Source organism: Lycorma delicatula, chromosome 4 (assembly GCF_047948215.1).
Source record: "Lycorma delicatula isolate Av1 chromosome 4, ASM4794821v1, whole genome shotgun sequence".
In the NCBI taxonomy this organism is placed as follows: domain Eukaryota; kingdom Metazoa; phylum Arthropoda; class Insecta; order Hemiptera; family Fulgoridae; genus Lycorma; species Lycorma delicatula.
In genome coordinates, this window is record NC_134458.1 from 123,273,569 (window position 1) to 123,285,972 (window position 12,404).

General features: G+C 27.4%; 2 protein-coding genes across 2 annotated transcripts in view; one reads left to right on the top strand and one right to left on the bottom strand.

The window, feature by feature from the left end:
- LOC142323844 (uncharacterized) overlaps positions 1 to 12,404 on the top strand; it is an 80,315-nt gene that overhangs the window by 40,066 nt on the left and 27,845 nt on the right. The gene's annotated exons all lie outside the window — the stretch shown is intronic.
- Nop17l (PIH1 domain-containing protein Nop17-like) overlaps positions 1 to 12,404 on the bottom strand; it is a 28,574-nt gene that overhangs the window by 5,535 nt on the left and 10,635 nt on the right. The gene's annotated exons all lie outside the window — the stretch shown is intronic.

The window sequence follows — 12,404 nt, forward strand, 5'->3', positions numbered from 1 at the left end:
GTAAGGATTGATCATACTCTCCCTCTATCCTTATCCTATCATTATTGCTGATCCCATCTTTTGGAATTGTGTACAATGGGAATTGGGTTTGTCCCCATGCAGTGTTTATGCAAGGCTGAGAAAGCAATATTTGGTATAACGTACTTTCGTGTTATAAGTCAGTGGGATGCTTAAGCAGACATTTACATGATAACACAACTGTGGCTACTCAAAGCATAAGTTAGATTCTAAATTATTGTCTATCTAGCTAATTAAAAAATTAGCCATATCTCTTTCATTACCAATGTTAAATAAATAATTATTTAATCAATCAGTACACATCAAAGTATATAATTTCAGGGATAAATACATGTATTACATATAGATACAAATTGTATAACTTCAGACAACTACATCTGTACTAAGTTAGCTACAAAGTGATGCAACATTAAATAACAAAAAATAATTATTAATTAATTTAAGTTACCACATTAAATTTTACACCTCACTGATACTGTAGAACATGAATCATATGTACAGGTATTTTAGGACTGTATAATTTTCTTGCAGAACCTATTAAATAATGTAATAATTTCAAACACCAAATCAAGAAAAATATAGATTTACACTTAATGTTAATAAAATAAATAAAAACAATGACTAAAAATTTATTGACGACCTCCAAACCAGATCATACATAACAGATGTTACAGCTTCAGACAAAAAAAAAGTTAAATATTAAAATTAATACATTGTGGACCGGTCGTGAGAATTCTCATGATTTGTCTCGTTTTGTTAAAAGACCGTTCACAAGAATCACTAGGTTTTGTACACTGGTAAATCTCATGCCATCTCTTAATATTATTTTGTAAACTTCTTATTACCTCTAAAGGTTCGTAGCCTTGACTGAATATTCTCTGAACATTTACACATGTGTTTTGTTAATGAATGCCCATTCATACTTGCACTTGAGGACGTCATTCATATCAGTTGTGTAAGAGGGGATTTACAGCCAGTCTAAAAATGGTGTCACGCAAGTTGATGGATTTAAATCGTAAACGAGATGAAAAAGATAATTAATTAAGCAAATTACTTTATGATATACTGTCAGACTGTCCTAGTGAACTTGATGACGTGGATTCTAGTGATAGTGTAAGTGTTACACAACAGCAAATTAGTCGTAAAATTAGTGCCATTGAATATTAATTCGGATTTGGAATCATCCAATTCGAGTGATGACTCAAATTCAGGTAACCCATGGACAGTTTTAGACAATTTACTGAATTTAGAACCTTTTGAGGGTATTCCAGGTGTTAGGGTTCTACCTACTAATAATGAAAATATAAATGATGTTATAGAACTAATTTTTGGGAAAGATCATTTTGTTATGATGTGTAATGAAACAAACAGGTACTACCAACAAATGATAGGAGTACAAAGACAGTTACCTAAAACTCTAAATGGAAAGATGCAACTGTAAATGAAATGAAAGCATTCTTGGGTCTTCTTTTGGAAATGGTACAAGTACAAAAAGGCCGCATTAAAAGACTACTGAGCCACTGACTCTTATACTGACCAATAATTTTTTCTAAAATTATGAGCAGAGGTAGATTTGAACAAATTTGGCAATTTTGGCATTTTAGTGAAAATGAACAAGCAGAAAATAACACAGACAAGTTGTACAAAATTACACCTCTTATTTCATATCTTTTGGATAAATTCAAAACTGTTTATAAACCCAAGCAAAGTTTGTCTTTAGATGAAGGAATGATTCCCTGTTGGGGTAAGCTGCGGTTTCAAACATACAATCCTGCTAAAATAATAAAATATGAGTTATTAGTCAGAAAGGTATGTGAAAGTGATACAGGTTATGTTTGTAGCATGAAACTGTACGCTAGGGAAGGTAAGAGGATTGGAAGAAACTATCCTTTCTGTCCTTGATTGTAATCACATTTATGGCATCGCATATACAAAGATAAATACTAGATTAGTGTTTAAACTGCTGAAAGGTTATTATAAAATAAAACCAGAGTTTGTAGAACAATAAGGGCTAATAGAGGTTTACCATGCACTTTGAAAGCTAAATTGAAAAACTTGAATAAAGGGGAATCCACATTTGTCCGTAAGGGTGATGTGCAACTTGTTGGGTGGAAAGATAAAAAAGAGATCAGAATGATTTTTAACAATCCATGGTAGTCAACAACAAACAACTGGTAAAAGGGACAGAAAAACAGGAGATGAAACATCCAAGGCTGTATGCATTTTAGAATACAACAACTATATGAAAGGTGTAGATCATGAAGATCAGTATGTCATATTACTCAACTATGAGAAAGACAAGAAATTGTACAAACAGGTGGCTCTCTGCATAACAAAATGTGGTCTTTTCAATTTATTCAGAATATATAATTGTTTGAACCCCCCCCCCCCCCAAATTACATATAAGAACTTTCTTTTGGCTGTGGCAAAAAATTGGACACCAATAGTAAAGGAAACCTCAAAAGATTCTGACTCCAATAAAGACGCTGACAGTGTTCATCCAGGTCCAGCTCAAAATGTGAGGTAGAGTTCAATACAAGATTAGCTTTATTTAAAAATGAATAAATTTTGCAGTGGTATAGATTAAGAGTTAAAGAAAAGACTGATCAGATACTTTCTGCAGAGCATAAAGTTATATGGATATGAGGCAAAAGAGAGCCAGACTAAGGTTTTTCAGAAGTGGATATGGAAGGTGAGAAATTAAAACATTGAACAATTAGGGGAGAAAACTGACAAGGATATAGTACTTTTACATGTTTTGAGGGTAAAAAATTTGATCAGTCACATACTTAAGAGGTTTAACAGCTCTTGAAGAAATATCTGATGAGGAAAGAAAGAGTTGAGGCTGATAAGCAAAGTCAAGAATGCAGGGTTATAATACTAAAGAGCAGGCACGGAACAGGAACAAGAGTATAACAGATATGCAACTTGGTAGAATGATCAGCCAAATTTTTTTATGTAGCTCATTCTTTCAATATCACAACATAAAATTTTACTTTTTTATAAATCATTCTAATAGTTCAGGAAAAAAGAAAATAATACTAATCAAATTGAGTTGAATCTCAATATATTAGTGTTCCACTAATTTGATGCAGACAGTGAGACCTCAATGTATGTCAAGAAAAAAAATACAAGCATACAATGTACATAAAAAAAAGATTGCAATCTAATTTATCTATTGTTCACTGCTATTCACTGTTATTCACTGCTCTTAATGTATTTATGATTTTTGGTTGGGTTTTATCGTTTACTATTTCTCCCAAGATTTCTTTAAAGAAAATCACTGCCACTTAAACAGAAAAATCTTAAAACTTTAAAATTCACTTCATTGATGAATCTAAGCCAGAAGTTTTACTTCACAACAGCCTCCTCGCTTACCACTAAATAACTTGATTTTAATTTAATGATAATTAAAATAAGGTTAATAATTTTCTACGGATGATTGACTCGATTATTATTTAACTGTAATAAAACACAAAATGTAAGCTAAAATTAATTTCACTTAACTGCTTACATTTTATTCTTGTATAACAATTGGTAGAGATGAATAACTGAAACTGCTAATAATGAAGAATTGCTGTATATTATCTTTTATGAAATCCTTGTTTAAGCCAATTTATTAATTTTAAACTAAAGTGAGTGTCAAGTGCATAAAGAAAATTAAATAAAACAACATAGTTGATATCTTATTCTGCTTCTATAATTTTTTAATTACAAATTTAATGAAACCACACAAGTTACAAAATCATTTAATTCTACGGCAAATGAACCAATTAGAAAAATCATATAACAAAATTTAAATTGGAAATCATTTTAATTAAAAAAAGAAACCTTTTAACTTTTACTTTCAATTAATACTTCCACATAAAAAAGAAATAAATCAACTTGTTAGTACTGAAAACAGACCACAATTTTGATGTATATTTATTTTCTAAAGATAATATGAACAATATGAAAATTATTACTTCTTTAAATATTAGTCTACTTTTTTTTTTTAATGGATTAATTGAAAGAATTTAAAAAGGGTTGAGCATGTTAATATACGACCAAATCAAAACTTTCTAGATGAAGGTTTAAAAAAGTAAAGAGAAAAGAACAAACATGAAAGAGAGAGAAACATTTATCACCATTATATTAATAAAAATATGTGTTTGTTCATAAATGACTTCTATGTATGTGTGTACGCATCAACACAAAACGTTTCCTAAATGAATGATGCAATACTAATTAATTTTGATGCAAATCATACTAAATATGGCCTTCTAACTGTTTAATCAACTGTTATTTACAACAAACTTATTTATGCTAGCTAGAACAATTAAATTCTCATTAATGAAAGGATTAAAGAATACATAATATTATTAACGTATATCTAATTACAAATAGCACTAAACTTACAGTTTCAAATCAAAATTTTCCAATATGTATAAATCATAAAATACATTAGCATGTAATTATATAAGTAGAGATAAAAAATTCAATAAAAAAAATCTTTCAGATAAACTAAGTTCAATATACAAATTGATGAGATAATACTAAGTTTTCAACAATAATGTTACATTCTGATAAAGAGAATGAAATTTAGCACAATTAAATAGGGGAGGACTTGCTTATGGTAACTAACAAAAATGTAAAATAAATAATTTATTTACTTTATCTATTAAGCAAGAGCAATTTTTGTTTATTTATTATAAACAAAAATCATCAATCAAATTAATATTTTGAACAAATAAACATATGTAATTAATAATAAAGCTGTTTTATTTATATTATAAAAACAAAATGTCTGGAAATTCTCAGAAAAAAACTCTAAACACAAGTAAAAAATAATAGTTTTCTTAGGTCATTTAAAAATTTTAGAACTTGGCTATAACTTAGAAATTAGGTTAACACTACTGGATTTCTAGATTATATGGTGGAAAAGTTTTTTACTACCACCTTTTTATAATCTGGTTAACAGAAAACAATCAAAAAGTGTCATTTCCGCTAATGGTAAATACTACTTTAGGTTAAAATATACTATGCAAGTTTACATTTTTAGAGTATGAGGAGAAAAAAATATTTTTAGCATAAAAAAAATTAAAACACATCATGAACACTCAACTAAGTTAAGAAAAAGTAGTTAAGGAAACAACTTTTCTGCTATCATTCAGTACATACAATTATTTCATGAGCAAAAACAGATTAATACTAAAAACAGACGTTTGAATGATTAAAATATTATAACTAGTGTTATACATACTAAAAAGGATTCTTAGCAATTCTGTTTAAACTGATCTTAAAAGAAAGAAACAAACAAACTTAGCCAATAATAAAACTACAAACTTATATCTTTGGCTTTCATCTAATGTAAACCTATTTCTTTAATCTTTAGGTGTAAAATGATAATAAGGTTGGATACACCTTATTATCTCAATATATTTTACTAGCTCCCCGTCACAGCTTCACCTGTGCAATATGGTTATTTGTGTTTCCTGTCGCAGTCAATTTTTTTTACTTGATGTTTTTTAGTCAAGTAATTGAAGGCAAGTGTATACAGTCACTTCTATTGAAAAATATTTTGGGAGCAGCTTGCCATAAGAAAGAAGCATGAAAATTTAGCGACTTGCCACCTAGTAGCCCGAATGAGAAGTGTAGCATTGTAACTGATTATATATTATTTACACATTTTAATATATAATTTTTTATCTTAATATAGCCTATGACACTCCGGATTACATAATGAAGCTACTGTTAAAATTTGGTAGCGCTTAGTTTATTAGTTCTTGAGATTTTTGCTAACAAATAAACATTTCCTCTTTATGAAATAGAGAGATAACAAACATTGAAGAAGCACTCTTGCTGCACATTCAAATTTAAAACAAACAGGACATAAGCTACTATTATAAAATAAATTAAGTGAATTTAAATAATCATTTGTTTGCCTATTTTTTGTTACTTATTCATATTTTATCTTTTCAGATAAAAACGTCCTTGACTTTTTCAATTTCATAAATAGGCTGTAAATTTACAGCCTACTCTATAAAAAAAAGTAAAATTATATATATATTGCAAAACATAACACAAAAAAAAAGTATTGCATAAGTATTTATGTAATTTGAAAAAAAAATTAGATAAGTTTTATCAAAATATACGTGAAAGAATATAAAAGTATATTAAAAAATTAAAATTTAAATTAGTTATTAAAATTTATTATGTACATGTAAATAAATTGTATGAAAAAACTTCATTTTGAATTAACACTAATACAATGATGTATTTGATTCTTGAAAGTGACTTTTGGAATGAGTTTTTTTTAATTCCAATAATCTATTGAATTTTATTACATAATATTTTTAAATTTCAAACTATAAAATAGAAAGCACTGCAGAACAAAGTTATGTATTTCCCACAAATATATTTTCTATTATAGTCTGTACAATTCAGTTTCAAATACTCTGTAAACAAATATTATTACTGTTTACACACCAACCTTAAAAATTTACACACTCATTGCCAATTTCATCAAATACAGATTGTCATTTAAAATATACTCCATATTTTGTAATCAGAAAAATTGGCTATTCCCAAAAATAAATAAAATGGATATCTAAATGTAGCAAACTATGAACCATTGCATATAAACTACCACTACAATGATATAGATGAAGGCCTGGATACAACCTAGTTATTTCATATTATTATTTATTCTTAACAATTATTAGTGTAGAATAATAACTTAAATCAGTTAATTAGATCACAGCACTAATCAATATAATAATTAAAAACAATGAACATATTAATTAAAGATAAATTTAAACATAAGCATATCCCACCAAATGCAAATTTTGGAAAATAATAAATACGCATGTTTACTGATCAAAGAACAACATTATACCAATAAATATGAGAGAGGGTATTGTAAAACAGTCTAAGTGAAGCTTATCATCATCTTAAATGTTTAAAGAACCGTCAAGAAAAATATTCCATTTAAATGTGTTTCTCACACTTGTGTAAAACATCTATTCTAATTATAATATTCTATTATAATTCTATTTTATAACTGTATAATATTACAATTCTATTTAAGTAAATAGAATCTATTACACAGCACACACAAAGGTCTTCCTTCCTTCATACACTGGCAAAATGACATTAAAATGAAGTCTATTTATGTCATTCAACTTAAATAGGTTCAAGTCAATCAAACGGCCAACCAAGTGAAAAATCAAGTCTGTAGTTGTTTTTTATTTTAAATGCTAAGAAATAGATCTAGCAAAATTCATTGACAGATGTCTGAAGTATTGGTGAAAATGAGATGGCTGTCAGTGTGATTAAAACAGATTCCAATGTTCAATGCAAGATGAGTAAAGATATTATAAAACTTAAAACTAACAATTATCTTTGGCAAATGACTTTTTGCATAGGGTCAAAAAATTCACATGAACTTATGTTTTCCAATTCTGGCATTTTCCCAACTCTGAAATTTCATAATATGAGCTACAATGTTACACATTTGATTTATCTGAATGTATAAATGTGTATGCTTGTTGGATGAATTTGATGCCCATAGTGGAACACAATAATGAAAATCTTTAGAGTACTTTGATATTCTGATATATTACTAAGAAGGAAAAAAAAAAGGTTTAGTCATATTATGGTAAAAGATATATCATATCTGAATTGAAACAAGTCCTTACATTAGAAGCACACACTGAAAAATAAAAACTTGCTGATAAAAAAGGCATAAATACAAAAAAAAAAAAAACATTCAACAGATCATCATAAGAAATATCAAATTCACTGTAATCTGCAACAGGGAAAAATTTTAGGGGAATTCCCCATGGCATAACAATAAATTTTGTAGATTTTATGAACTGAAAAATTAAAACATGCCATTCAGAATGTGAATTTTAAGATACATACCATGAAGTAACACCTCAAAATTGATTGACAGATTTGTGAATACATTGTGAAAATGAGATGACTGTCAGTGTGATTAAAGCAGATTCCAATGAAGACAACAACCGTAAGGTTGACTACTGGTATACAGTTTTCCTTCAGAATAAGTATGGTCAATTTCATAAGTTCATAAGGAATAAGTTGTTCATTGTCATGCAAAATTTCATTGCATCACTTAGATCAGAAAAACTCTCTTAATGCATTCTTTTAGACCTATCTTGGTAACTAGTAATTTTTTTTACACCTTAAAAAGTTTTTCAAAAGTAAAGATTTTTATTAGGCCAAAACTGCCAAATAAAACTAAAAAATGTAACTAACAGTGCATGTAGCCGACATCTATGACAATGATTTACAAAAGCTTAGGAAAATAATATAATTTTAAAATCTTAAAATAATTTATGCCACACGCACACCTTTTTTTAATTTTTGTGAATTTTTATTTTATTTACTACCAGCATTACTAATCCACATAATTAATATATTTGTATATATAATATGAATTACAACCATTTCTCATTTTTATTCATTAATTTTATTTTCCGTGATGCTACTTTCCAGTTATCCTTAACCTTTTCAGAACACAAATACTGTAAATCCTAGTTCATGTTCAGATTAGGAGGTTATTTTAGTAAAGTTACTCATCTTCTCTGTATGATTCATCACTTCACAATCACTTGGAATGACTATTACTTTAATTCATTTAAAATTTAAAACTATTTTTTTTTTTTTTTTTTATTTGTAAACAAATTTTAAACCACATTTTTTATTATAAACATGATTTAGATCAAGCCTTTCTTTGAACAAAACCAAGGACTCGTCAATTACTATATTTTGAAAAGTATAAAATTCATTTGAAAGATTTTTTTCAATTTATCTAATAATTCTTAAATTTTGAAAAGACAGAAGCCGTTGTCTTTATTATTGGCAAAAAATGAAGCATACTAAGAATGTTCAAATATCTGCCATCGTTTTGGAAAATATTGGTAAATTTACTAAGCTTGTCTATTGACCTGTACTCTTTTATAAAATTTTTTTCTCATTTCTTGGCATAAGCATGGTCAAACTCAAAAATATATGCAGTTCATCTATGTTTGTTGGTTTCCACTGTTGTAAATTTGAATGAGCAAGATCAATTTGTTCAGAGGCTTGGGTATAATGTGTTTGTTTCATTCACTATATGTTCAATAATTCTGGGCCTTATTAGAGCTTTAACAAGAAGAAATAAATCCTGGACATGAACGCAACAAATTGACCATGTTTACTAACAGAGTACAACAAAACTTACAGAACCTAGTTTTAGAACACTGGTAACATGAATTTATTTTCTCTACTTCCAGCTGTTAGCTGCAACCTATCGATAGTGCAACTAGTTCCTTTTAAAGCCAATAAAATGCAGCACATGTCGGTGAAAGAATTATATTAGTCTCATTAACAGGATGATAGTACTAAAATGATAAGTTCTAAAACGAGTTTACGCGACCATAGTCTGTGCACAGTTTACTGAAGTCGCATAAGCACGATACCAGTCCCAAAAATGTTAGCTTTCCATGCATATATTAGAGTAATTCTTCTAACCCATAATATAATCATCTATAGTACCTACTTACTCATAACATGATCAACATAAATTAATTATATACTAATCTGAGTGAAATATTTATTTAATTATTTTACTAGTAAGTTTAGTTGATATAAATTGGCTCCTATTAAGCATTAAGCAATAAACAAAGAAAAGAAGACTAGTATAATATTTAAACAAATGCATACACATGAACACAGACACTTCTGTAAGAAACAAACTATTTAATATATAATAAATACAAACAATAATTCCAGTTACAAATAATATTTTAATAAAAATGGCATTATAATAAAAGCAGTCAAGGAGACCAAAGATAACCATATCCTATTTATGTAAAGAGTTAAATGAAGCCATAATTACTAATTTGTATAGAGGAAATGCTACAAAACTAAAAAAATGTTTTACATACAGGGCTTAAACCCAATTCAAATAAATAATCTATACAGAGCTATAATTAACGCATGTAAAATGATAGCACATAAATCAGAAAACCAAAAACTGCAACTCTATATAATTTTATATATTTATTTTTTAGATCTGTTATATCAATTAAACAATACAAAACAAAACAGTACAGAAAAGTATAGCATCATCTTGTCTAAATCTCAGGTAACTATTACGGGGACAATTTAACAGATAAATTTATTAATAATTAAATTAAAAATACACATTTTATTTGAACTTATGTAAGCTGTAAATTGCTGGGATCAACAATGTTTTTGTTACTTTTAAACGGTGCTATGCTATACCTTATGAAGAAACATACTCTAAGGTCTTGGTAAACACATTAATGGCATAATTTGGAATATTTTTCCTAAAAAATTACACATATTTTAACATTCATGTCCACACGACCTTGAGCGCGTGCGCACACCACCACCACCTCTTCTTTGTCAAATTTAGCATCTTTACAAAAAATGTTTATTATTCCAATCTGACAAGTTCATAGTTACAATGTGTTATATGTAAACCTTCATATTGTTAAAATCATGCCTTACCAAGTTCTTATATCGTTTCTTTGATGTGATTTACCAGCCCATTATCACTAGATATAAATAAACAACAGAAGTTATACTGCAGTTGAATCAAGACTAGCTCAGTAGTTTTTAAGGGTTTTTTCATAATTAATTGTATTCAAAATAAATAACATTTATACTAAAAGTTTTATATAAAAAAAAGATACATCCTAAATGGTTATCGAAGATTAGTTAACAAAAAAAAAACCCTTAAAAATCATTTACAAATAAATAAAAATCTTAATTTAATTTTTCACACATTTTGATTGTCAATCATCAGTAGATATGAAGAACTAGCGTAGATAAGTATAAATTTATTTTTTGTAGAAGTAAGAAATAAAGAAACATTTACAAAAAAATAAATAATAAATGTTTTATTTTCATATAATTTTATAAAATATATTTTTTTACATATATGTTAGGGAAATATTTCTTTTACTGTTCTGTAAATATTGATTATTTATTTATTTATATTCTCTTTATTAATCTTGCTTGTTTATATAAATTTAAACAATTTAAACTGATTTAAGTGTTATTTTCTGCCTTTCCTAGTATTGTTAAACAGTCATATGACGCATTTTGGAATAATTAGCTTGCTAAAGGTAGTTTTGAAAATTGAAGTTCTCCGAAATACATCAATTACAAATGTTAGAGTGATAATGCTAGGAAAGGCCAAAAACAACACTAAAATCATTATGATAATCCTAGTACAAATATAAAATATTATGAAAATTTTAAATTATATCTTTTCTTAAGATTTTATATATATATTAATAGAGATACTAGTGACTTTTGCTTTTTAACAACCAAATACCAGTTTAATTTTACTGTTTATTCATTCATAAGCAATTTATCAGCTTTTTTATTAACAAAATAGATTTTTACGTAATAAAACAATTCTGTACTGCAGAATAAAAACAATATTTCAAAAGCATCTTTTAACTATTAGCTTCACTGTTATTCCAGTTTCTAGCTTAGAAGATTTTAATAAATTAATACAAATTGAGATAAAATCCATCAAAAATATGAACCCTATCCATCACAATAGGACACTGACAAAAAAAGTGCAACTTTAACAAGTTTAAGTGTATGCATTCATAATCATGTGACAATTTACAAGCAATGTATCAATTTATTGTATATTGAAATACTAAGCCAGTTTTGCACCATCAAGCCCTTAATGAATTTTGTGTCAAGAGAGATAAACAAGTGTTACTGTTAACTATGGCTGACACAATTAATATAACCTCCAAATTCCAAATCATTTAACGACAGCTATTTTTTTTTTTTTTTTAATGTAATCTATTGGTATATTACTGAATAATAATCAAAACTATTGTAAATCTTTGGTTTTTTATCATTCATTCATTACCAAAGTCTAAAACAATGAAATTATATAGGAAACTTTAATATAATGTTTCCTAATTTATATTACAGGTTTTATCACATCAGTTTCATGTTTCTTCTGTCTCAGCTTTAACAGCAAGTTACATAATTAATCAAAGTTGCACTTCCCAAATTTTATTGTAACAAAAGTTATTTTTCATGACAATAATAGTCAGTTGGCCACACATTTAATATTTAATTTGTCTACATGTTCATCTAAAGTAATTTTAGTATTGTTTGCATATTTCCAGGACAGAGCATGTCATATAAAATGTTAATAAAACTAAAAAAATAAACATCTAAAGGAATGAAGGTAATGAATAACTCCTAATGTATTTTTAATAATACTAACAACCAAATTAGACATTAAGTATGACTAGCAACAGAAGACTGTAAACAGCACATTCCACTTACATATTTAATTGCATCAGATTACAGTTACATTACTCTAACTAATAACA